Source organism: Ambystoma mexicanum, chromosome 11 (genome assembly GCF_040938575.1).
Source record: "Ambystoma mexicanum isolate Mex_15411 chromosome 11, UKY_AmexF1_1, whole genome shotgun sequence".
Lineage (NCBI taxonomy): Eukaryota > Metazoa > Chordata > Amphibia > Caudata > Ambystomatidae > Ambystoma > Ambystoma mexicanum.
In genome coordinates, this window is record NC_090934.1 from 1357005766 (window position 1) to 1357030233 (window position 24468).

Sequence of the window (24468 nt, forward strand, 5' to 3'; positions counted from 1 at the left end):
GCCTGTGACAAAAAAGGAACAATTAGTACAAAATAAAGTCAGTAATTTCACACAAATCCCTTCACCCACTTACACCTCAATCTCCGCTGAAAATGTACAAATTAATACAAAATGAAGCATGCAAAACATTTTGAAACCTTATTTCCCCGACGCACACCCCAGTCAATGCTTAAAATTGGAACAACTATACCCCCTGCCACACGAATCTTAAAACACTGCCTTTGCACCCACTTACACCTCCATGTCAGCTGAAAAATGAATACAAATTGAAGTTGGCAGGTCTTTTTAAACCTTTCCGCTATTCACCCCCTCCCCGCCTCCGAGCGATTGAAATTTCTACCATGTGCAGCAAACAATTTCAACCCACTTTCCTTTGAACTTCACTTAACTAAAGTTACTGTTGGACCCGCCGAAACCCTATCCACATTATCTTGCTGCTCGCCATGAACGTATAATGCCCCAGGTCGGTATTAAAAGCGTGCATCGCAGTAAGTACAATACATTCGTGTAAATCGAAATGATATGCCAAACTGTGCTAAAACAGAACATATAAACGAAAACACCTGGTAATCCACCGAAAGCAAGATAGCAAAATGGCCCCCGCGGCCCCCCTCGCCATCACAAACAGGCGCATGATTTAATTTCTTCGCACCAGACACTAAACTGCATCGTGCACTGGCCCGAGGCCAGTATGGGAAAAACCCATAAAACCGCTGCCGTACCCATCCCACTCTGGGGAGTATGGCCAACGGTGATAGAAACGAAAGGGAGATACAACCAAAACTCATAAGGCATGGGCCCACAAATAAAACGTATCCAGCCGCTGCCAGCGAAGCAAAATGGAACAACAGCTGGCGTTTCGGAGCCCACCTAAAACACGTTCAAGAGTAAAATGCAACCGTTTCTGCTAGTGCGGCGGCTAGCAAGCGGCAAACCCCTTGTGTCACCACCGAGTCCCTGATGCTGAAGTGCCCCCGAATACCTACCAATCTTTGGAGATAGTCCCAATGGGAGGACGTCCCGGTTCTTAGCAACGCGGGAACTCTGGATCCCAACACCTAATTCGATGGAGGGGGACTGCAAAAGAGGCCGTTTTTGCAGTCCTCCTCCCTATTTGTAGGCCGTCCCCAGGGCTGGCTGGAAATGCCTGCCTTGGGGATGCCCGCCCCCAATCGTGATGGAGCGGAAGCGGTGTGACCTATCTGGCGGGGGCGGGGGCTGCCAGAGGGACGCCCACGATATGTAGGACGTTCCTCGAGCGCCCCCTGCAGGGGCTGGTACATCCCCTTATCATACGCCAACTCTCCAGGGACCCCATGGGTAACAGGTGAAGCCCACTTAGTGAAATGGTGTTCCACGCCCAGTGCTCTTAGAGCTCAGGAGCTGCCTGTCTGTCTCTCCTTTTGTCCTGCAGGGTGTGCCCTGAAGGAGCTATCATAGGCACTGCGGTTGGTGGAGTGAGAGAAGGCGGGAGATGGCGCTGCTTTCCCCAGCAACGGCCTCAGGAGCTTAGGCATTCATTGTGATAAAGTGAAATGTTTTCATTTTCACATTGCCAGATAGTTCAGTGCTACTACTTTTTTAAGCTTAAAGAAGTGCTCAAATACTAACAAATAAGTGCAGGTACTGAGGGCCGGGTAGGACTGACCCATTTAAAGTACTGGCCATATCGAAAATAGCACCTTATCAGCTTTTCAACTGTGTAGGCACAGAATGACTTTCTGAGGACTGCGCCTAGCACAAACGGGTGCTCTGTTTTTTGTTTTTAGTAAATACAGGCTTTTTTTTATTTTATTTTTTAATAACTCTGTTTATTGAATTTAAACAACAGAACATAAGAGACGTATGAGAATAAGACATGAATCAGCAGTATACATGTTGAAGGCAATCATCTATATCAACAGGGCCCGTGGGGCAGAGGACCAAAAGACAACAATAGGACCAGGCAGGCAAACAAGGCAAGCAGCACTATCGGTGCACCCCCACCCGCAGAGCTTATTGAGCATCTATCCATTTACCCCATATTTTTTCGAATTTGCGGGGGCAGCCCCTTGCATTATAGATTTGGCGCTCTAAGGTTGCGCATCTGTCCAGCTCATTACTCCATCGGTTCAGGCTCAGTGGTTCGGCCGATCCCCAATTGGCCGCTATAAGTCTTTTGCCCGCCCCCAACGCAGTAGCCAAGAACATTTTCTCATATTTGGACAGGTCTACTTCCCCCCCGATGCCCAATAGTACCATCTTGGGGTCCATGGGAATTGGTGTCCCCGGGAATTGGTGTCCCCGGGAATTGGTGTCCCCAGAGCGGCTGAGATTGTGTTAACACATTCCACCCAGAAGGCCTGTATCGCCTGACAATCCCATATCATATGGTAGAAGGTGGCGGGTTCGGTTTTGCATCGGACACATGTCTCGTCTTCTATTCCACCCCATCTGGCCATTGCAGTGCGTGAGTGATATGAACGATGTAAGATCCTCAACTGTATTAGTCTAAGCTTGGATTCTATCCCAATTTCTCTGGGGGACATTAACGCCTCTACCCAATCTTCAGGTTCCAGGGGGCCCAGATCCCTTTCCCACTTTGCCGTTAGCCCGTCGAGTTGTGGAGCCCCGAATGAGCTAAGGGCCTGATAGAGAGTGGAAGTGACCCTAGAAGAGATGTACTGTGGGAGAATATTGGTCTCGATGGGAGAGCAAGGGGGTAGGACCGTCGTGTCGGGGAATTGGGCGCGGATTGCGTGGGACAGTTGCGCATGCCGAAACCGGTCCATGGGTGCCAGGTCGAATTGTTCGCGCATGGTCTCAAAGCTCAGGAGGCGGCCCTCCTGTATTACTTGTGCTAATGTGTGTATTCCTTTGGTCAGCCAGTGATCGAAGGAGCCCATTTTAACCAGTTCCGGGAGGAGTTCATTGTGCCATATGGGTTGCAACAGTGTTGGCTGGCCTTCCCAGCCGATTAGTTTGTGTGCGGCCCGCCAAGCTTGCCGGATGTGGTGGGTCATTTTGGGCAGCACCGGGAGTTGGCCGCGGGTGGCATAGAGGACTTGGGGCGGTGTTAGTGGGGACATAGTCTCCAGCTCTATACGGATGTGTGGCTATGTGGGGTCTGCGTGCATCCAGTCATTCACTACTCCGATCTGTGTGGCCAAGTAATAGGTGCGTATGCAAGGTAACCCGATGCCTCCCTCCCACACCGATCTCTGGAGCGTGTCAAGGGCAATCCGGGATTGTTTCCCTCCCCATAGCAGTGTGCGCAGATTCTTGTCGATGAGTGCAAAGGTATCTCAGGGGATGGGGAATGGGGCATTCTGGAGGACATACAACAGTCTGGGAAGGGTCATCATTTTGAATAGTGCGGCCCGGCCCATTAGCGACAGGGGGAGAGATTGCCAGTGGGGGATGTCTCTATGGAACCGCTCTATTACTGGTTGTATAATAAGTCGGGGGAACCCATCGAGCGTCGGTCGAGCCGTATACCCAGGTATTTGAATTCCCTGATAGAGACGTGATATAGGCAGGTCACCGGGATCGCAGACTCGCCACCCTGAATCGGGAAGAAAATGGTTTTGGTCTCATTAACCTTTAGGCCTGCAAAGTACTGATATTCCCTGAGTATGAGGGAGACCACCAGGCACGAGATACTCGGGTTACTGAGGTATATGAGCAGGTCGTCCGCATAGAGCGAAAGGCGGTCTTCTCCCCCTCCCGGCCAGACGAAACCGTTCCAATTGGTGTCAGCTCTAAGTTCAATCGCTAGTGTCTCGATGGCCAGGAGGAAGAGGAGTGGAGACAGCGGGCATCCCTGTCTCGTGCCCCGACCCGGGGGGAATGGTTTGGAGGACATGCCGTTCACCCTCAACGTGGCCTCCGGGGATGCATATAACAGTCTTACCCAGGATATAAATGTCTGCCCCAAGTTCATCCTGGCCATGATCTCCCACAAGGTATCCCACCCCACAGAGTCAAACGCCTTTTCGAAGTCCACCGCCAGGAGGGCGAGTGGGGCCGGTATTTCCTTTGCCCTGGATAGCGCCAATTGGACCCTGCGCAAGTTCATCCGAGTTGACTTATTGGGCATAAAACCACATTGGTCCGGGTGGACTAGGGTCTTAATCACTTGCAGTAGTCTGTTGGCGAGTGTTTTGGCGAGGACCTTCGCTTCGCCATTAATCAAGGATATCGGGCGATAGGAGGCGCATTCCTCCGGGGGTTTCCCAGGCTTATGTATGACCACTATGCATGCCTTCTTGAGGTCTGGGGGGAGTGCTCCTAGTTCCCTGCTGCGTAGAAACATGCAGTGCATGTGGGTGGGAAGCATGCTACCAAGGCACTTCCACGTTTCTGTTGGGAACCCATTGGGGCCCGGAGTTTTCCCGGGTTGGAGTTGTGCCAGTGCATCTTGCACCTCGGTGTCAGTAATGTCAGCATTCAGGGGGTCTGATTGGTGCTGCGGGAGTGTCGGAATCTCGATGTGGTCGAGGTATCGGGAGGGTTCAACTGATGGATTCTCCGTGGGTGGGGTATAGAGATTTTTGTAATAGGTGGCAAATGCCTCGACGATATCTGAATCTTCCGTCAATAATGTCCCATCCGGAGATCTGATTGCCCTAACGTGTCCCCTGCTCTGCACGCGTCTCTCCAACCAGGCCAGTGTCTTGTTAGCTTTGTCGCCCCTTTCATATATTTGGCTTCGGACTAACTGGTGAGCAGTTCGTGCATTGTCTAGGGACAGATTACTGAGGGCGTCTTGCGCCGTGAGCATCGCCTCCTTTGCTTCTTGGGTGTTTTGTATAAGGGTTTGTCGCTCACACTCCAGGACACGTGCTTCTGCTTCCCTGACCTTCTGGACTTGGCGTTGTTGGTAGGCGGAGACCGTGGAAATAACCTCCCCTCGTAGGACTGTTTTGTATGCCTCCCAGATCGAAATCGGGCAGTCTACCGAGCCCTCATTGAGTTCGAAATATTCCGCTGTCGTCTTCTCTAGCTCCTCCGCAATTTCAGGAAGACGGAGATGGTATGTATTTAGGCGCCAATTACGATCCAGGCGGCAGGAGGAGTTCTTGAGGGTTAAAAGAAGCGGGGAGTGGTCCGAAATCCATCTTGCGAGGAATACAGCGTCGAGGAGCCTGTGGGTTATTTTGCGGGGGATGAAGGCGTAGTCGATCCTGGAGAATGATTTGTGGACCCCTGAATAGAAGGAGAACCCTGCCTCATCGCCATGAAGTGTGCGCCACGTGTCCACCATTCCTGAGGTTTCCGCAAACGTGGTGAGCGGCGTGAAGGTGGGACGTGTTCCAGCTCTCCTATAGGTTCTGTCGATTGTGATGTCCATTACTTCGTTAAAGTCCCCTCCGAGCACCCACACATCTGCCTCCTCCTCCAGAAGCAAGTTCTGTAATTCGGCGAGCAGTTCCTTCGTCAGTGTGGGGGGGGGCATAGAGTGCTGCCAGGCCCCATCTCTCACCCCAGATGTCCGCCAACATCAGCACATATCGGCCCCGGGGGTCCGCCCTGATCTTCCTGACCTGGAGAGGAACTCTCTTGTGAACGAGCATCATTGTGCCACTAGCCCCTTTCGTGAATCCGACATGGTAGACCTTCGAGTAGTTGGATCTTTTGAAAAAGATGGTGTTTGTGCCTGTCAGATGCGTTTCATTTAAGAGGGCAATGTCTGGCGAGTGTCGGTTTAGGTACTGAAGCACCAGTCTTCGCTTTATGCTGGAGCCGAGGCCATTGACGTTCCAGGACAGTATCGACACTTTGTTGGAGTTCATCCTGTCAGCGTGAGTCTGTTTGTTGGGGTATCTGAGAGGATTAGTGGCCGTTTCATTTTTCCCCCGGGGGCGTACGTCGTTTTCTTCTCGGGGTGGGGGGACCCCCAGCGGCCGCCTTGCACTGGAGTGCCTGAAGACTGGCAGATACCTGCGTCTCTGATCCTGGCCCAAAATAGTGTTTGTCTGACTTGCCTGCTTTTGTCGGTTTCCAGCTTTCTTTTCTCGTGATTTCGCCTCTTCGAATCCCCAAAACTCCCCCCACCCTACACTTCCCTTCCAACTGGGAGCACCTGTCGCCCAAACATCGAACTTATAACTTGGTGAACTTAAACTTCGTCGGAATGACCCGACCTAGGGTGGTAGTTCCAGTGGAGTCGCCTGGACTGTGCTTGAAACTGCGGTGTCAAGGTGGTGGTGGCCGCAGTGGTGTAGTTTCCATGGTGTCTCTTGGTGACTTCAGTACTGTGATGCCCAGGCCTCATCCGTTGTCAGTGGTATTCCTGGAGGGGCGCCTTGGTGTTTCTGTTTCGGGGCCCATCGGAGTAGGAGACGGCGAGTCCTGCCAGGGCCCAGGTTTGCGAGCGGACGGCCCAGAGGGCGAGCGTCGGGCCGCCGGCCCATTAAGGATCTGTGTTTCGAGCCAATCCCATGCTTCTTTGGGGTTGTTGAATAGGTGCGTCGTTCCCTCGTAGTGGACCTTGAGCAACGCCGGGAAGAAGAGGGCGAACTTAATTGACAGAGAGTGAAGTTTTTTCTTTACCGAGTCAAACGACTGGCGGGCCCGCTGGACCTCTTTAGTGTAGTCCGGATAGAACCCAACTTTATAGCCGTTGTATGTGATTGGGCCGGAGGCCCGTGCAATCTGGAGGATGGCGTCTCGGTCTCGGTAGTTCAGGAGGCGTGCAATTATAGTTCTGGGCGGGGCTCCTGGGGTAGGTCGCCCAGTGGGTACCCTATGTGCTCTTTCGATAGAGAAGAATTTCGACAGTTTCTTGGGGGCAAAGATGTGGGTCAGCCAGTCTTCTAGGAAGAGTTCGACACTGGGGCCTTCCTCTTTCTCCTGGATCCCAAGAATCCTGAGATTATTGCGTCGTGCCCTGCCCTCACTGTCTTCGGCTCGGTATTCTAGTTGGTTAACCTTCTGGGCAATTATGGCGAGTTGTTGTTCCAACTGGCGGACGTTATCTTCTGTGTCCGACACTCTTTGCTCCGCTTCTCCGACCCTGGACGATAGATTGCGAAGATCCTGACGTAGGAGAGATACTTCCATGCAGACTCCGCCAATTTTGAGTTCCAGCGATGTTCTCGAGTCCCCAATTGCCTTCATTAAGTCGCTCAGGGAGAGTTGGGGGTCCTGAGCTGCTTCCCCGATATCCGCTTCCGCTGGGGTTTGCATTTCCGGGCGGGGGGGGCCTCCACGGTGTAGAGGTCCATTTTGCTTTGTAGGGTTTGCCTCTTAGCCTTGTCCTTGCCCATGGCGGAGTTGGGTATTTGTGTGAGGCGGCAAATCCGGATGGGTCATATTGGGACCCCCCAGGGGGTTGTTGTGAAGTCTGAATTGGGGTGGGTTAGTCGGGCAACGGTCTTTCACTATTGTGTCCCTGTTCAGGAGTGTCGGCGGGATTGCTTGGCTGCTGGGAGCAGACCCCTGCTATGGTTGGCCTGTTATGTTTATTGGAGGGTCGTGGGCCCACAGAGATGGCATCCGCATATACGCCCACCCAGGGTCCATGTTATGTTCTTTTCATGAGTGGTGTGTGGAGGGCGGCAGCCGCGGCCCCCCGTTGTGCGCGCTACCTTGTGCTGCCCCTGGAGGCTGTTAATTGTGTTAATTGTGGGATAGTTCCCTTGTCGTTGGCGGTTCCAAGGGTCCCTGGTCAGGGTTGGTCCGGTAAATTTCGGGGTTTACCCCAATGCGTGGTCACACACGGGGTAATCTCCCTCCAGTGGAGTATCCGCCCAGCTCCTTATGCTTGTGAAGTTGTGGTCCATACATCGGGGGCCTCCGTCCCTCCCAGGGCCGCAGCCCACAGTTGCCAACTTGTTGCCAGTTCTCTGGGCCCCAGATCGTTTGTGGAGGGTGCTGCAGGCGTTGTCACCAGTTCTGGGTGCTAGTGGTGATGGGGGAGGAGAGCGTCCCCAGTCCCCTCAGCTCCGTGCCCCCCCACAGATGGACCTCTGGGTTCACCATTAGGCGGGGGTGTGGCGCCTCCTTAATGCGGGTCGGTATCCCGTCGTTCGTAGGCTGGGGGAGAGGAGGAGGGGGGTTTGCCCTTACCTCGTCGATGCTGATGGGGGAGCGCAACCCCGCGTTGCCAGTTTTCGTGTCACGGCTCATCCCCAGGTGTTGCAGTCCCGCAGATGGGTGGTCGGGGGGGGTGGAAAGGCCCCGGGCCCGCGGCGCGCAGCCCGCCTCCGTTTGCCAGTGTCCAGATGCCCCGCGCACTGTAGGTGCCCAGGGTCGCTGCAGCTTCAACGCCGAACGTCAGCAGCGGCCGTGTCCGCGGTTCGGACACTCGACAGCCACCTCAAGTAGGGAGCTCAGCAGGGGGGAGGGGCCCCAGGCGGCAGTCTGGAGGAGCCGGAGCGATGCCGCAAACAGGCGTCCCTGGCTCACTCGCTCCCCAGGGGCCTCAATGGCTGCCGCAGCCCATGGGGGGAGGGGCGGAGGAGCCGCCGTCAACCGCCCAGCAATGCCGGCAAGTCTTGCGCCGGCGGGCACAGGGACGTCTCTCGCGCCCCCCGGTCCGATTTTGCTCGAGGCTGCAGCTGGTAGTGCCTGGATGGGTCCGCCACTGCTGTGTTGCTTCGGGAGGTCGGGCGAATTCTCGGAGCAGAGTATTTTCAGGATATTTATCGCGGCCACCGGGAGCCGACGCGATTAGTTCCTCATGCGCGGCTCACGCATGCGCAGTCAATACAGGCTTATATGTACATCTTAACCAGAGCATTGGTAGAGTAGAAGTTTGGACAATTGACTTTAGAATGGAAGCAGCAATGTGAGATTGGTTCGAAACTCTGCACCAGTGATCTAAACATCACATCAAGCGGCTTTAAGAAATGTGTGCAGTTCATACATGTACGTATCTCAGATGTCCTGAAAACAGACATCAGAGTCAGTCCTGTCTTTGGTGTGAGTTTTCACACGCATATTAGTGTACATGTATGAAATCTCCCAAACATACATTTACAGCTTGTGTATAAAACATACATTCATTCGGCTCTTGGATTATTTGCCCGCTATATGTATAAAAGCACCCCCCCCCCCCATTAAAGTGAGTGCTAACTTTGATGTGTGTTTAATATGTCTAAGATGGGTATAGGAGTTATACATGTTGTACATGTACGTTATTTAAATCTGCTATACATAGTGTACACCTATGAATGACTGACAGTCATTCCTAACATTGATGTTCATTTTTTAATCTGTATTAGCATACATGTACGAAATGTACGTCTTCTGCGCTTAGGTTTACAGTACATATAAAAGATGCAAGTTCATTATGTGCCTCCGTCATATATAGATACATCTTAAAACAGGAACATGTTCAAGATTGGGCCGCTTGTTTGTCAACATTATTGTCAGTGTTCCAATTCTTGAAAACGTCTATTCACTGCATGCATGCCAACAATCTTGAAAATCGAAGCAGTGAATTTTGAGGTATTTGGGATGGATTTCTTTTCCTTTATTTCCCATGCTGCAGTGCTGGCTACCTCAACATATTAATGCAGACATTTTTTCATTTTTCTTTTTAATGGAAGTGTTCAAAGTTATTAAAAACATTTATTTTCTGGAACGCCATAGACTTTTTCAACTGTGAACCCAATACAAACACAACCGCAAATCTGTGGAAAACTCTGAGCAAGTCATTGTGATACAGGACTTCACAAGGAAAGATATAATCACAGACAAGCACATATCACTACAGGAAGGCCCTCGCCATTTGGAATGTGATACAGCCACCACCACCACCACATAAACTATAGAACCCCACAAGACCATGTGGCCCACAGGAACCCTCAAAGAAAAATAAAACAGCTGACCACCACAGAGAGGCCATTTTTACGGTGAACCCGATACAGCAATTGCCAAGCCTTGTCCCGACCAATGATCTTAAAACACGTACTACCAGGGATAATCCCTGAAAGGCAGGGCTAGTCTGAGCCAGCAAAAGGGCTCCCCTACTGCCAGGAAATCAATTAACACTGGGGCTAGCCCACAACCCCTAGAACAACCTACCACAGGGATATCACAGTGCACAGAATAGTCCAACCTGTGACAAGACCCTCTGCCTAGAACAAAAGCCTTTTCAGAAAAGAACCCAGTACAAAATGTCATGCATCAGGAAAGACTGACACACAAGGAACAACCAAAACCGAGCAAACGAAATGGGACAATCTCGGAACAGCACACCTGAAAATAGACACACACCAAGGGATCAAACGGCATATCCGACCGAATTAAGCCCATTCGTGGAAACAAGACCAAAATCACTCTACCTAACACCTTACATGTCAACCTAGGGTCAGTTGTTTCTCAAAGAGCTATGCTGGGGGTAGATCTCTGGCTTCGGCTGGGGCTACCCTCCAGAACAGTCTCGCTGCCACTCTGAAACTTGAGGAGAACCATCTCCGGTTCTGGAAGCACCCCAAGACCTTCCTCTTTGCTTCTGCCTTCTCTCCTCTCCCCTGTTGATCTGTTCTGCTTAGGCATCGCGCACCTGTTTACCCTCTGATTTCGGACCCAGGTACTTGCCCACCCTGCCATGCACTCTCACTGCCTCCTGGCAACCCTTGCACTTTGGGTCTGTAACTCTACAGTCCCCCCCTTTCCCTGCACTTATCAGACACCCCTGGTCTGTACCTTTTACCTAGCACTTGCCACTTGTTGGCTGCACTACCATTTGTTGTTGTTTTTCATTCATATGTTCAGCACTTTTCCACTTCTCCCCCTCCACTTTTCCCCCTTCCCTCTCCCCTGAACTTGTGCATTCTCAATGTCACTGGGCTTAGTAAGATTGTTGTTTTTGTTCTCACTTGGTCCCCTCCCTTGCCTCGGCACGCTCCGAAACACTTGTGTATGAGCGTGATACAAATTAAATATCAATATCAACCCACCACCAACTTGGACCAGCGATACCAAAAAACCTCAAGCATATTTAAAGGATACAAGAATTCCAAGGAGAAAGATATGAAACACACAGAAACAAATCAGAAGGGGATGACGCCACCATGCCATTTATCGCCAGAAACGGTGCGACCAAAGGCACCATCAACATTGACGGAGAGACGACCTCGAAGATGACATCACTCCAATAAAGAACATGACTTACCTACTCAATAAAGAGTCAATCCCCACAGACCCCAACATGCAGTCAAGCAGTAATAATGAACACCAACATGGTCACAAAAGGACACAACAGACCACAAGAATCACAAAGATGCACTGTAATCTAGTCAATGCATACGTTTCCAAACGCACAACAGAAATCTACGATCTGCTATGCGACAGAGGGATAGACATCCTAGTCATCACTGAAACGTGGCTAACCAATTCGATATTGCTTTATGTCGGTCAACAGACCATAAAAGTGGACAATACAAAAACAAAATAAAAAGCTAAAAACAACCAGCAAAGGTTAAAACTATGAAATAAAGCCACCATAAACTCATATATGTCTTACCCCTCAACCCATAGGGGTGCCATCTATACATATAGTTATTACCAATACATTCATTGCTTCCTCATGTGAAGTGCAAGCAAATTTAAAACCGGAAAGAAGCTCCGTTCTTAAAAACAAAAACATATTTTCAATAAAAACATAGTAAAAATCCATCTTCCAAAACTCCTTTTACAGCCCAGTTCCCAAAATAAGGCACATATTTTGAGATGGCCCTACCAGTTCATGGTCAAAGTAACCACCAATTTAAAAACTTGTGCTAACCAGTTGTTTTTTTTTGGTGAACCTGAGGCCCAGATAATCATATACTGTGGCCTGCTCGACTATTTTCTCGTTCAACTTCCAATTGAAAGTAGGCTTTCCCCTATTGCTATATTTCCTGAACGCCAGGGTTTTAGTTTTCAGCACATTTATAGTAAGCCCATTCTCCATGCAGAATTCCTCACATACTAGTAGCTGCAAGTTCGAGCTAGATGGGGTTTGCGATATGTGCTGCATCATCTGCAAACAATAGGACAGGTCATTTATCTCTGGCTAATGCAGGTGCATCACACTGTAAATTGACTAGGCAACCCAAACTACAAGTTCATTGTACCCAACTGCATACCCAACAACTTCAATCTCAAGCAAGCCAACAGACGAGGAAAAAGAGGAGGAGGAATCACTTTGGCATACCAGGACCACCAGAAAATAACAGCCCAAACATTGAACATCACAAACTAAAAATCTCTCGTACACCTAACCTCACGCCCTTAAACGAATATAACGTTTGTACTGGTCTACAGGCCACCAACATATGACCTATGTTTGTAGACACCTTCGTAGAAGCAGTCACCAACATGGCACCTAAGCACAACCACCTGAATATTCTTGGAGACTTCAACATCTGGTTAGAATTAGATGACATTGCATCGAAAATCCTTTCTACCCACCACAAAATAAAACAATGGCAAGATGGTTCACACCCTATTACAAAGCACTGAAAAGGAAACAGGCAACTAGAAAAAGAATGGGGAAAAAAACGATGGGCAACCCAAAAGAAAACAACATACAAAAGACAGATTAGACTATACCCTCAGAGCCAAAAAGACACACTCCAATTAACGGATCACAAAAGCACACAACACCCAGAATGAAATGTTCAGTATTATCTGCAACAACACACCGATCCCTACACAAAAACACTGCAACATCCTCACCAACCACTTTAAGAACAAAATCACTAACATTCAGCTAATCATACAAAGCAAAAAAAAAGTTCCACAGACCACCTCAACCAGCCAACACCGTGGGGAGCCCGAGAGCCCCAAATGGTAAAGCAGATTCAGGCAGACACAACGCGGTTGTGTTGGAAAACGCTGCAGTTTTTCTTTCCGAGTTTCTCAGGCTCCTCCGAGCCGGAGGAGCCTGAGAAACTTGGAAAGAAAAACCGCAGCGTTTTCCAACACAATAACGTTGTATTTATGTTTGCGGTCGCTTCAAAAGCGACTGCAAACATAAATACAACGTTTTTAAAGCTGCGGTTTTATTTCTAAGTTTTCCGGGCTCCTCCAGCCCGGAAAACTTAGAAAAAAAAACGCAGATAGTGCTTATTTTTTGTAAAAAAAATAAATAGCACTTACCGAGATTCAGCTGCAGCTTTCCTGCTCTGGTCTCCGGTCCGCGTCCTCCGAGTCCCGGCACTAATGAAGGGAAAGCCACCCAGCGGTAGACTTTGTTTACTACAGCTGGCTGGCTTTTCCTTCATTAGTGCCGCAAAAGCAAAAGCCAGCACAGGAGGGCCTCCATTTCACAAAATGGCTACGCCCCTGTGCTTGCTTTTTCGAATTTTGAGCTTGAATAGCTCAAAATTTTACATAGGAAGTTTTAAAACGGAGGATGCTAGTATTTTTTTTTTATGTGGCCTATCTATTTTTTAAATAAAATGTTTTACTAGACCATCCCTTTAAGCTACTTATTTAGCTTTGTATATCAGCCCCAAATGTCTATGTATTTTTACTTTCTGTATTCAAAGGTTTCAATGTGTGTTTGGTTATGGTTGGAAAAATGTTAGCATAGTCGTTTGCAGTATGAACTCAGGCATAAAGGAAAGAGTTTATTGAATTATCCATTGTAATGTATCTAATGACAGCAAGGCGTGTTATTGTGACCTTTAACATCAGTGATGATCGGACTTTTCTTTTAGAAGATCACTGTTAAAGTTGGATTTATTTCTTTTATATGTCTGTTATTATATGATGGAATATCACATTGGTGAGTGTGAGTGTGTGTGTTTTTTTTTTTAGAGGTATTCAGAAATGTTCAGCTGTTCCATAAATAACTTTTCTAGTATTCAAGTTCCCAAAACTAGACCAAAAATACTATTAATTATGTTTCCATATTGAGTCCAAAAGAAGCACAACTGCTTAAAGAGGTGATTTAGTCACACAGTGAGGAAATGATGTGTGCATTCAAGTTGCTTCTTTTTGGCCAGGTTTCAGAGTCCTGCCTCCTCGTCTTTGAAGTGGCCTTTCATGGTCTATTCCAATTCATTTGCCAGCCTAGCTTTCTACAGCTGATGGTCATTGTGCAGTGCATGTCCATTCTTTCACTGGATGGCTTCAGCACATAAGCATTTAATAAAATACACAGTCAACTCATATTGCAGTTAAAGTCCTCCGCCGACCCTTCAGGTGTTCTCATTCTACTCGATCTCTCCTCCACCTTTGACACGGTTAACCACTCCATCCTCATAAAACGGCTCCATGATACCCTTGGTATCTCGGAGCGGGCACTGGACTGGCTGATGTCCTTCCTCACTGACCGGCTCTTTCAGGTTATCCTGCGTTATTTCTCCTCACGCCCTCTATCTCCACCTGTGGCTTGGTTCCCCAGGGCTCTATCGTTTCACCTAGGTTCTTTAATATCTTTCTCACCCCTCTTTCTCACCTTATCACCACCTTTTCCACTCACTTCTACTGCTAAGCAAATGACGCCCAACTCTTCTTCAGGCTACCCTCTGCATCTCTTCTGACTTCCTCTGTCATTCTCGATTGCCTGTCTGCTATCCAGTCTTGGTGCACCTCCAATGATCTCTGCCTCAATGCCAGCAAGACTGAGATTCTTCCTATCTGGACTCCTGTCCCCTCTTTCCTCCCTTCACGCTGGCCATCCTCAATGGGCTCCCTCGCCCTCCCCTTCCTCTGAGACCAGAAACCTGGGAGTTATCTTCGACTCCTCTCTCTTTCATTCCTCAAATCCTGGACCTTGCCAAGAAGGCCCATTTCCAACTCTACCTCCTCAGAAGACTCCTCCCTTTACTCACTTTTTCCCAGAAGCTGAATGTCTCCAGAACTCTGGTCCTCTCCAGGCTGAACTATTGCAACAGCCTCTTCCTTAATCTACCTTCTTCTCTCCGCCCCTTCAGCTATTCCAGAATAGGGCTGCAAGACTTATCCTTGGCCTTAAGCACAGTGGCCATATCTCTCTAGCCCTAAAATCTCTCCACTGGCTCCCGCTGCTGCAAGGATCACATATAAATCCCCTTGCGTCATCCACAAGGCTGTCTGGGGCCGGGGACCACGCTATCTGCAGCTTGCTCCGACCAAATACTCTCCTTCCAGATCCCTCCGATCTTCCGGCTCCAACTCTCTGCTTGTCAAGCGCTTCTCTAAGCAGAGAGCAGGTGGCTGTTCCCTTTCCTCGGCTAGCTCCCCCCTCTGGACCAGCCTCCCCCTGTCTCTTTGTCACCTCAAGACTTTCTTCTTCACCTCCCCCTTCCATCTTCCCCTCCAGTGCTAAACCCCACAGTCGCTGTGATTGGTGGCCTGGACCCTTATGTGTCCTGGCCTTCTGTCCGATCATCTGCAGCATGCCCGCCTCCCCCGTCCCATGCACTTGCCTTAGGGCACCACTTGGCCTGTGTTGTCTGACAGGCCTGCACTTACTGTATGGGCTGGTGACCCTGCTTCCATCTAGCAGTCATTTCCTGGCACTTACCTGTTGTCAATGCAACTGGCTCCCTGGCAGTTACCTGTTGCCATTGCAATTGGCTCTCTGGAACTTTATCCCTCTCTGGAGCCTCTAGCACTTCCCCCCTTCCCCTGTCCCTTCTCTCCCTCTGCACCTGCACGCTCCAAATGTTCACAAGGCCTAGTAGGACTGCTTTTCTGTATTTTGCATATCACTGTTTTCATATTCCATTGTCTTGTTGTTCCCTTGTTGTCCTCCCTTCGCCCTGCCCCGTGGGCGCTTTGAAACATCATTCATTGATGTAGAAATGCCCAATGAAATACAAATAAGTTGCTCAATAGTGTATATTCCTTTATCATTGTGCGAGAAGGTGTGGTCTTTAACCCGAGGGTATGCTGTACATTTTTCCACACCGGTAGAAGCCTTGTAGTGACTTGGAGAATCAGTTGGTCTGTTTTTCTATTTCTGTATTAAAGTGATTTGCACATAAATCAACTCGGGCATAACTTGTTCTGAAGAGTTCCGGCTCTATTCAAGGACGTGGTTGGCTCAGTGCAAGTTTCCATCCCAGTGCATTTGGAGAATTCGATGCATGTGTTCAGCTTATCCCACTGTAAGGTGTGATGAAGTTGACCTTTTGAATGTTTGCATTCCTTTTAACACTTGATTGTGTCAGTAGTGTCCCCCGCGAGTGTGTTTGTTTTGAGGGGTGCGTCCTTTAGGTTCTTTCCTTTGTAACCTCTCATCCTCTGTGTTGTACTAATGCCGCTGTCACTTCACACACAGATTCTGTGCTACAGTTCATTTCATTCACAATTGTTCTCCAAATAGAAGACTTACTTTATTTAAGTAAAAATGCGTGTTATGTGCAGTAGTTTAGTTTAGTTCAATGCTGCCTATTTCTGGGGTTGGACATTTACCTTGAAAACATTGCACTTCTACGAATGATCGAAAGCGCAGAGGTCCAATCAAAGCTTCATGAGTACTGATCGAAAACAGTAGGGTGGTCCATCTTGGCATTTACTGGGTGAAATATTCAGTGTTGAAGGGATTACCCCCCGGTGCCCACCATACGCCTTCTCACAAGAGAGGCATGTGTCTGCCTAGTCCCAGACATTGCCTTGCCATAGACCAGGAAGAGCCTGCCAATAGCATTCTTTAGTTCACACAGAGGACATGTATCCAGGAGCCTAGAGGCAAGTTTTTATGTTTGAGATGCATTCTGTAAAGTTACGCTTAGCCCTGTAACTATGGGCCCTGGGGGCATTAACTTATGCGGTAATGGCCTGCAGTATCGGGACATATTACCTAATTAAAAGCCGAGATGCTCCTAGTTTATCAGGAACACTGTAAAAACCTTATACTCTGGGGTTATTGACTCCATATATTATCGATGCCGGGATTATTGTTGCTGTCCTTTAAATCTTGCTTTGGTAACTTGTGTGAAGATTGCATCTTTTATGTAATCTTGTGATAGTTTTATCGGTATATGGCTTCTCAGGTTCATTAGCACCCTTGGCGGGTGTGTCAGCCAATTCGGGGCTCCAAACCTGGGCAGAATCTAATGATCCAAGCCCGGGTTTGGGGCAACCTGATAGTTTGGCGCACCACGCTGCACCCGATGCTGCCCCCCACCCCCAATCCTACCTCCCACCAACCTTAAGCCCCTCAACATGCCGTGCCTCCTCGCCTTACCCAAGTGGGGCCTCGCCAGGCCTGTACCGCTCTGCTTCCTTTTCACTCCCCCGTCTTCTCTTTCCATGGCAGCCACTCCCCGGTCGCATCCAACAAAGCAGCGCGGGCGGGTTTTACATTTTCCTTTTATTGCTATTAGCGCCTCGAGGGTCTGCCTCAGAGTGCTAATGGCAATAAGCCCCCATTCTGGGGCTTCACCGGCCCGGTACCGGCCCCAGGGCCTGGTTTTAAGGCCCTTGCTTCTCTGGGGGCCTATAACTTGGGCCCTGGGCCATCACGGGCTGCAGAAGCCCCCAGAGCGGATGCTTATTGCCATAATGTTAATCTAAATACTGCATTATACTACTGCCTTCCTTTGCATTGGGTTTAAACAGCAACTCTTTTGCATGGCACTTTAATTTAAGTGTCTTAGCGCTAAAGAGAAAAGAAAACATGGAAAGGTGGGGCAGAGAACCTTTATTACACTTCTGGACGCTTAGGGTCAGGGCCGGTTCAAGGATTTTTGCCACCCCGTGCGAACTGTCAGATTGGCACCCACCCTTAGCCCCACACTCCGGCTCTTGGCCCCATGCCCACCACCTCTCTGCGCACAGAAGACAAACATGACAGTCATTGCACAGTCAGCAGTCCTGGGAACAAAGACCTGTTGGCCTCAAGTCTGCAGGGTGGGCCAGGCTTTGGTGCCAAACAGGGCGAAATCATTGGTGAGGGCAGGAGGTAGGAGAAGGAGAGTTACCGAGGACATCTGCTCATGTGTTAAGTGTAGCTCAATCTACAAAAACGAACCCCCCCATGCTTCAAATATATTTACAAAGTTTGCTTTTAATCCCACTCCCTCTTTCCGAGAATGGAGGCTCTATTAAGCAATTCACTCTGCGGGCTGTCGCTGTGCAAATCACTTACAAGAACGAATGTGTGCAATCCTGGACGATGGGCTTAATAAACTCCATCTATATTATTAGCACAGACCCGCCACCCCCCCAACAGCCCAGCTCCCCAATTCAAAGATATTCTCATCCACTGCCACCCATGTTCCCATTCACCAGGCTTTTCCATGTCTGGTCACCACCTCCATGTTCTCGTCGCTCCTTCCATGTTCCGTTCACTACCCGTCTGGCTTCATCACCTTTCACAAGTGCTAGTCACCCCCCACGCTCTGTACCCCTTCCATGTCCCATTCACCCTTTCATGTCCTCATTCTAGGCTCGGACTGGCCAATATGGCAATAGGGCAATGCTCGAACCAAAAACGCAAAATGCTGGTCTGGGCCATTTTTTTGGGTCAAAGTGGGCCAGTTTGAGGTACTTCTCTATGCCGCTAGTCACATTTTTAACAAAAACTCCCCCTTCGTCACTATTCAGTCTGTCACAAAAGGAATGTATTGCTATTTGCAACTGTGCGCCACTTTTTAATGAGATAATGTATGCCCCAGTCCGAGCCTGCCCCATTCACCCCTCCCTACACTTCAGTCATCTCACGTACTCCTCTGTGACGCAGTGACTATGTTGTACGAGTGAGAGCTAAAAACAATCTTAAACCTCTGCATCAGATCTGTATATTCTGGAATAGAGTAACCAATGAAAAAAGGCATGCTGCAGGATATCTATTTACACAAAATAACTGGCAATACCACGGTCGCCCAAAAGGAGTGGAGACGCCGTGCTTTGTGATACCTGCAGAACAGTATACCTCCAGCTCGATTCCAAAGGGCATTGTTCACTCTAGTGCTTTGGCTTCTGTTACTCTTCTCATGGAAGTTACTGTCCATCCTCGCCTGGTCACATTTAGCTCTCCCTCTGGAGTTTTCATCTTTAGTTTTGCCACATTAGCTACCAATTGGCAACTGGGCTCATGTATAGTAGAGGGCTGAGTAGATTGGCTGCGCTGAGTTCTGCACCACATGCATTCCAGGCTGTATCTGTGGGCATGAAAAGTAGTGCAAGCTGTGCCCATCCAGGGCAAAGGTCTGCAGTGTTTCGCAGCACTGAAGACTGGTGTGAGTTCTGAGTGATTGGATGACTGCCTCTTGCAATTGTCAGAGTACTTGGGCATATATTGGCAGGTGCTGGGAAGCAATGAATACCTTCAAAAGCCCAGGCAAATGCCAATGCTATTGGTTTTCTCAATGGTTATTATTAACATTTTTATTTTTCCTTGTGGTGGACTTTTCAGTTCATAACACCCAATAAATAACAATAAGAAAGGCACTACATGTCCCCATAGTGCTCAGACTTAAAATCACAGGAATCATTTGCACACTTGCAACTGACCCATGAAAGCAGAGAAGGAGAAAATAAGCGATCACAGGTTATGTAATGTAAGACATTACTGCATCCCAGTTCCCCACGACCCCAGATGGAATTTTATCATGGCTCTAGTCATTGAGGGATTTCAAACACACATTCCAACCGTCTGTCTCTTCTGCGTCTTGGCGATCACTGGTGTCTGTTCTTGTTTAGACAGTTCTGACAGAGGCACAAACCGTTCCATCTGGAAAACTCCCATTGTAAATGTGTATTTGCGTGTGTGCCATTTCACGCGTCATTGTGCAATCATTTATTAGCGAGTTCTTTGGGGCAACACAGCACTTGTCAGGCGCTTCAGAACGCATTTATGTACAATTGTTGAAGGGCAATCAGGTTCTTGCTTTTCTTTGTGGACAGAGATTGTGGACTGACAATTCTCAGACACTATGTACTGGTCACAACATGAACTAAGAATGCCACACTTGATGGTTTTGCAAACACACACCCTTTCCTAGCTCAGCTGTTTTATTTTGTAAACCATGAGAAACCCATTTATACGGTCAACAAAAATCCACAATTCAAATATACTACGCTGGTGTTTGGAATCGGGATGGAGTGCTTTGCGTGGTTATGTTACAAATTAAGCAATAGCCTTGCACATGAGTCTAGCATGCACGTCATAAATCCTGGCCAGGCGGACTTGGCCCGTCATCCGTCAATACATTGAGCAGCATTAGATACATCCATGTACATAATCACATGCACAGGGAGGCTAACTGCTGAGCACTTTGTAAAGGGAGCCTATGGTTTTTAGTTGTATGCACTACAAAAGAAGACGAAATGCATTGGTTATGTATGTATGTGTATGTATGTTAGTTAGGGAGACTGAGCAGCATATGTACTCAATGGTCAGCCCCCACGTGCATGTGATATGTAACTACATGGACTGACCATCCAGCTACATAATATATATTAGTAAGGCGAATGAGCAGTGTCTGTGCTCAGACGTCAGCTGCCTTATGCATGCTCTTATGTAACTGGATGGACTGACCACCCAGCTACATAATGTATATTAAGGCAAATAAGTAGTGTCTGTGCTGTTAGTCTTAGTGAGTAAGCAGCGGCCAAGGCCGGACTGGCCTACTGGGCAATAATACAATGCACAAAGGGCCGCCTCTCCACTGTTGCGCCAGGCTCTCTAGTGATCCACCCTCTGCCCCCTCACTGATAAAGCCCGCCCCTGCCATGAGCTCTTGTCTCCTTGCTGCCCCACCCAGGCTCTTACATGCCTGCTCCCCAGGCCCATGTCCGGGACCTTTTGGGCAAGGCAAGAGTTTCCCCAAGAGCCCTGCTGTCCTGCCACTGCAAGCTGTTACTTTCCTGTTTCCCACGACTTTAGATGTGGGGCCCTTACTCCATGCTGTTGCCCCATGTCCCTGTCAGCAGTGCTGCCTCAAACTCTCACCTCTCTGACGCTACAGGCATTTAGATCCCTGCTGCCGCTGCCCTTGAATATTACTCTGGCCACCTAGTGGGTCAGCCGGACCACAAATTAAACCCTCCCCCGCCCCCCACCCTTTTGCAAATAGCAATTAGTATATTTTCAAGAATGTATTCTGGCTTGAACAACATGGTCATTTTTGGGAAAATGTGTAGAAAAAAATAATTTTAAAGAAACGTTGGCCCAGTAGAATTTGAGAAAACTGTCAGCTACACTGCCCACCAAATCATCACATTGGCACACATTTGCACAGAGCCTGCTGTTATTATTATCCAGGGTTCTCTGAAGTAGAGAGTTTGGCCAGCCACTCAGTCACTGCCAGCGGAGCCAGACAAATTTTTTTTTTTTTAACTTCTTTTTATTGACTTGACAGCACAACAAAGAAAAAACAGAGGGGGCCACGTGGCACCAGTGCCGAAAGCACGCAATGAAACATTTTTTTAGGCAATACAATTTGTTATCCAAGAAAAAAAAAAACCTTTTAGGAGGACAGAGAATACAGGTTATTAACATATACATTTTAGGATAACATCCACTATGGGGGACCGCCTGGGGAGGCAGTGGCGGAAGTTGATGGCGAGGCCAGGGTAGCAATATAGTCTCGAAATTTCGGCCATACATCCCTCGGCCTGGAGCGGGAGCACTGCATCGCACTCCAGGTCTGCTCGGTGTCATGAGCCCATGTGACCGAACCCAGCCATTGTGTATAGGTAGGGGCTCTAGGGCGGAGCCAACATAATAATATACAGCGAACTGCCAGTTGCATACAGAGACCTGCCAATTTCCTAGAGTCACGAGACAGCTGAGGGAAATCATGGAAAAAACAGTGCAGTGGGGTAGGGGTTATCGGGTGTTCCAGAATATCAGACAATGCAGAGCAAATATCTAGCCAAAATCGGGCTAACCGGGGACAGAGCCACAGCATGTGCATGTAAGACGCTTGGTCTGCGCCACACCTGGGACAGGAGGGGGAGTTAGTATCAGAAATCCGATGAAGTCTCATAGGTGTATAATGATACCTGTGCAGGATTTTGAATTGGATGAGTTTGAATTTAGTGTTGTAGGAAACCTCGTGGGTGCGGGCGCACATACCAGCCCACCTCTCATCAGTGATCTCCGAGCCGAGATCCCGCTCCCATTTGCGGCGAAGCTCGGTGAAGTGGGGGGCCGCTCTGGCCTGAAGTAGGGTGTAGAGCCTGGACACTTTGCCTTTGAAGGAAAGGTAGGAGCAGAGCTCCTCTACTATCGGTTCATCGGGAGGCAAGGCGGGGAACTCTGAGTATCTGGCTTTAAGGTGCCCACGGAGTGACGAGTACTGTAGCCACACCGAGGGTCGGCGCCTGAGTGAGGGGGGAAGGTCAGACCATTCTATGAAGTTCCCCTGGTCGAAGGCATCGCGCAGAGTCAGGAAGCCTGCAGTAGCCCAGCGGTTGACCACTGAGAGTGGAACGTGCGGGACACCGGGCAGGAAGTTCCACAGTGGGAGGTCCCCGTGGAATGGGCAGGGAGTGTCAACCATGGTCCAGAGTTTGGAAAGGGCCAGGGATGTGCTGGTCACTGGATTCGCAGAGTTCGGGTCAGGAAGGATCGGTCGGAGGATCAGGGAACCTATCACCCGGTCACAGACAGACAGCCTCTCAAGGCGAACATGTGGGGGGCGGGGGTCGACAGTGTTGAACCAAAATGCCGCAAACTGCGACTGGGCCACCACCCAGTATCTGACAAAATCAGGAGCGCCGAAACCACCCAACGCCTTAGGGGCGGATAGCGTGGAGAATTTGAGGCGTACAGCTCCGGAGTGCCACAGGAAGGTGTTACATATGCTGCGAAGCATTCGAAAGACGTTATCCCCTGGCCAAAGCGGTAGGTTAGTAAATCGGTACAGTAATTGGGGCAACACAATCATTTTGAGTATACCAATCCTGCCTGCAAGCGAGAGAGGAAGTTTAGTCCAGCTGGTGGCCTTAGCCTGAAGGGTAGTTAGATAGGTGTGGAAGTTGTCATCGCGCAGCTGGGGTGTGTGCCGGGAGACCACCACCCCTAGGTAGGTGAAACTATTGGGACACCAGTTGAACCCATGCAACTCGGGGGGAGCCTGTGTGGAGTCTGTGAGCGGAAACAATACAGATTTAGAACAGTTAATCCTCAGACCGGATATGTCACCGAAATGGGCCACATCCCTCAGTATGGGTAGAAGGTTGGTTACAGGGGATCGGACGTACAGGAAGGTGTCGTCTGCGTAGAGGGAGATTATGTCGGTCTGGCCAGACGTGCGCAACCCTCTGTGCGAGTGCAACTGTCTAATCATGTCAGCAAAGGGCTCCATGGCAATTGCAAAGATACGCGGGGAGAGGGGGCATCCCTGGCGTGTTCCTCTAAAAATCTGGAGGGGGGAGGAGCACCTATCTTCTGTGCGGACTTTGGCGGACGGGGTGGTGTAAAGGAGCTTAATCCAGGTGCAAAGGTTAGGGCCGAAGTTACATTTCTCTAGGACACACCATAGGTATCCCCATGAGACTGAATCAAAGGCTTTTTGCATGTCCAATGCAGCCGCCACAGCCTGGGTGGCAGGGTCGATCCTAGTGGTCACATTGAAAAGTCTCCTCAAATTTAGGGAGGTAGACCTACCGGGGACGAAACCGGCCTGATCTGGATGGATAATGTGGGACATGTATGGGGCTAAGCGATTAGCAAGTAACTTGGCAAATATCATAATGTCACTATTAATCAGAGATAGGGGACGGTACGAGCCGCACTGCGTAGGGTCTTTTCCTGATTTGAGAAGCACTGTAATCAATGCCTCCCGAAGGGACGGTGGGAGAATGCCCCTGTCGCACGATTCCTCCCAGAGCATTAGTAGGTGTGGCGCCAATTGGGTCTTGAATAGCTTATAGAAGTCCATCGGGATCCCATCGGGGCCGGGGGCTTTACCGGATGCCAGTGACTCAATGGCCTCCACAATTTCCTCTAAGGTGAAAGGCCTCTCGAGGGAGGCGCTAGCGTCGTCCGACAAAACTGACAGAGGAAGACTCTCTAAAAAGGAGTTAATGTCGGAGACCTGGGGACTGTCTACCTCCGAGTACAGGGAGGTGTAGAATGCGAGGAACTCGGAATTGATGTCCTGAGGGGAGGTGGCAAGTGTGCCATCTGGTCTGGAAATGGCTGGGATATGGGGGGGCCCCGAGCTCGCGGCGCAATAGTCTAGCCAGCATTCTGCCGGGTCGTTCACCCTCGCCATATTTTCTTGCTGATTGGGGGGAATCTAGGAACCTGACCTCGCGCTCAGCAAGGCCACAAAACCTGTCCAACTCAGAGCCCAGGAGTGCAAGCGTGGGGGGGAGTGGTCATCGGCGTATAGGGATTCATAGACAGAGAGGGCCGATTCGCAAACAGCGATATCGGCCCGAATGTCCCTAAGTATGCCACTGCACTTGGAGATGGCAACCCCTCTAGTATGTGCTTTAAAGGCCTCCCAGAGCACCGCGTGTGTTGGAACAGAATGTAAGTTAAACTCAAAATATTCCTCAATAGAGGTCTCAAGCTCAGACACGAAAACTTGGTCAAGAAGCGAGTGGGGGCTAAGCCTCCACTGTCTAGTTTTGTTGGGGTCTAATCCCCAG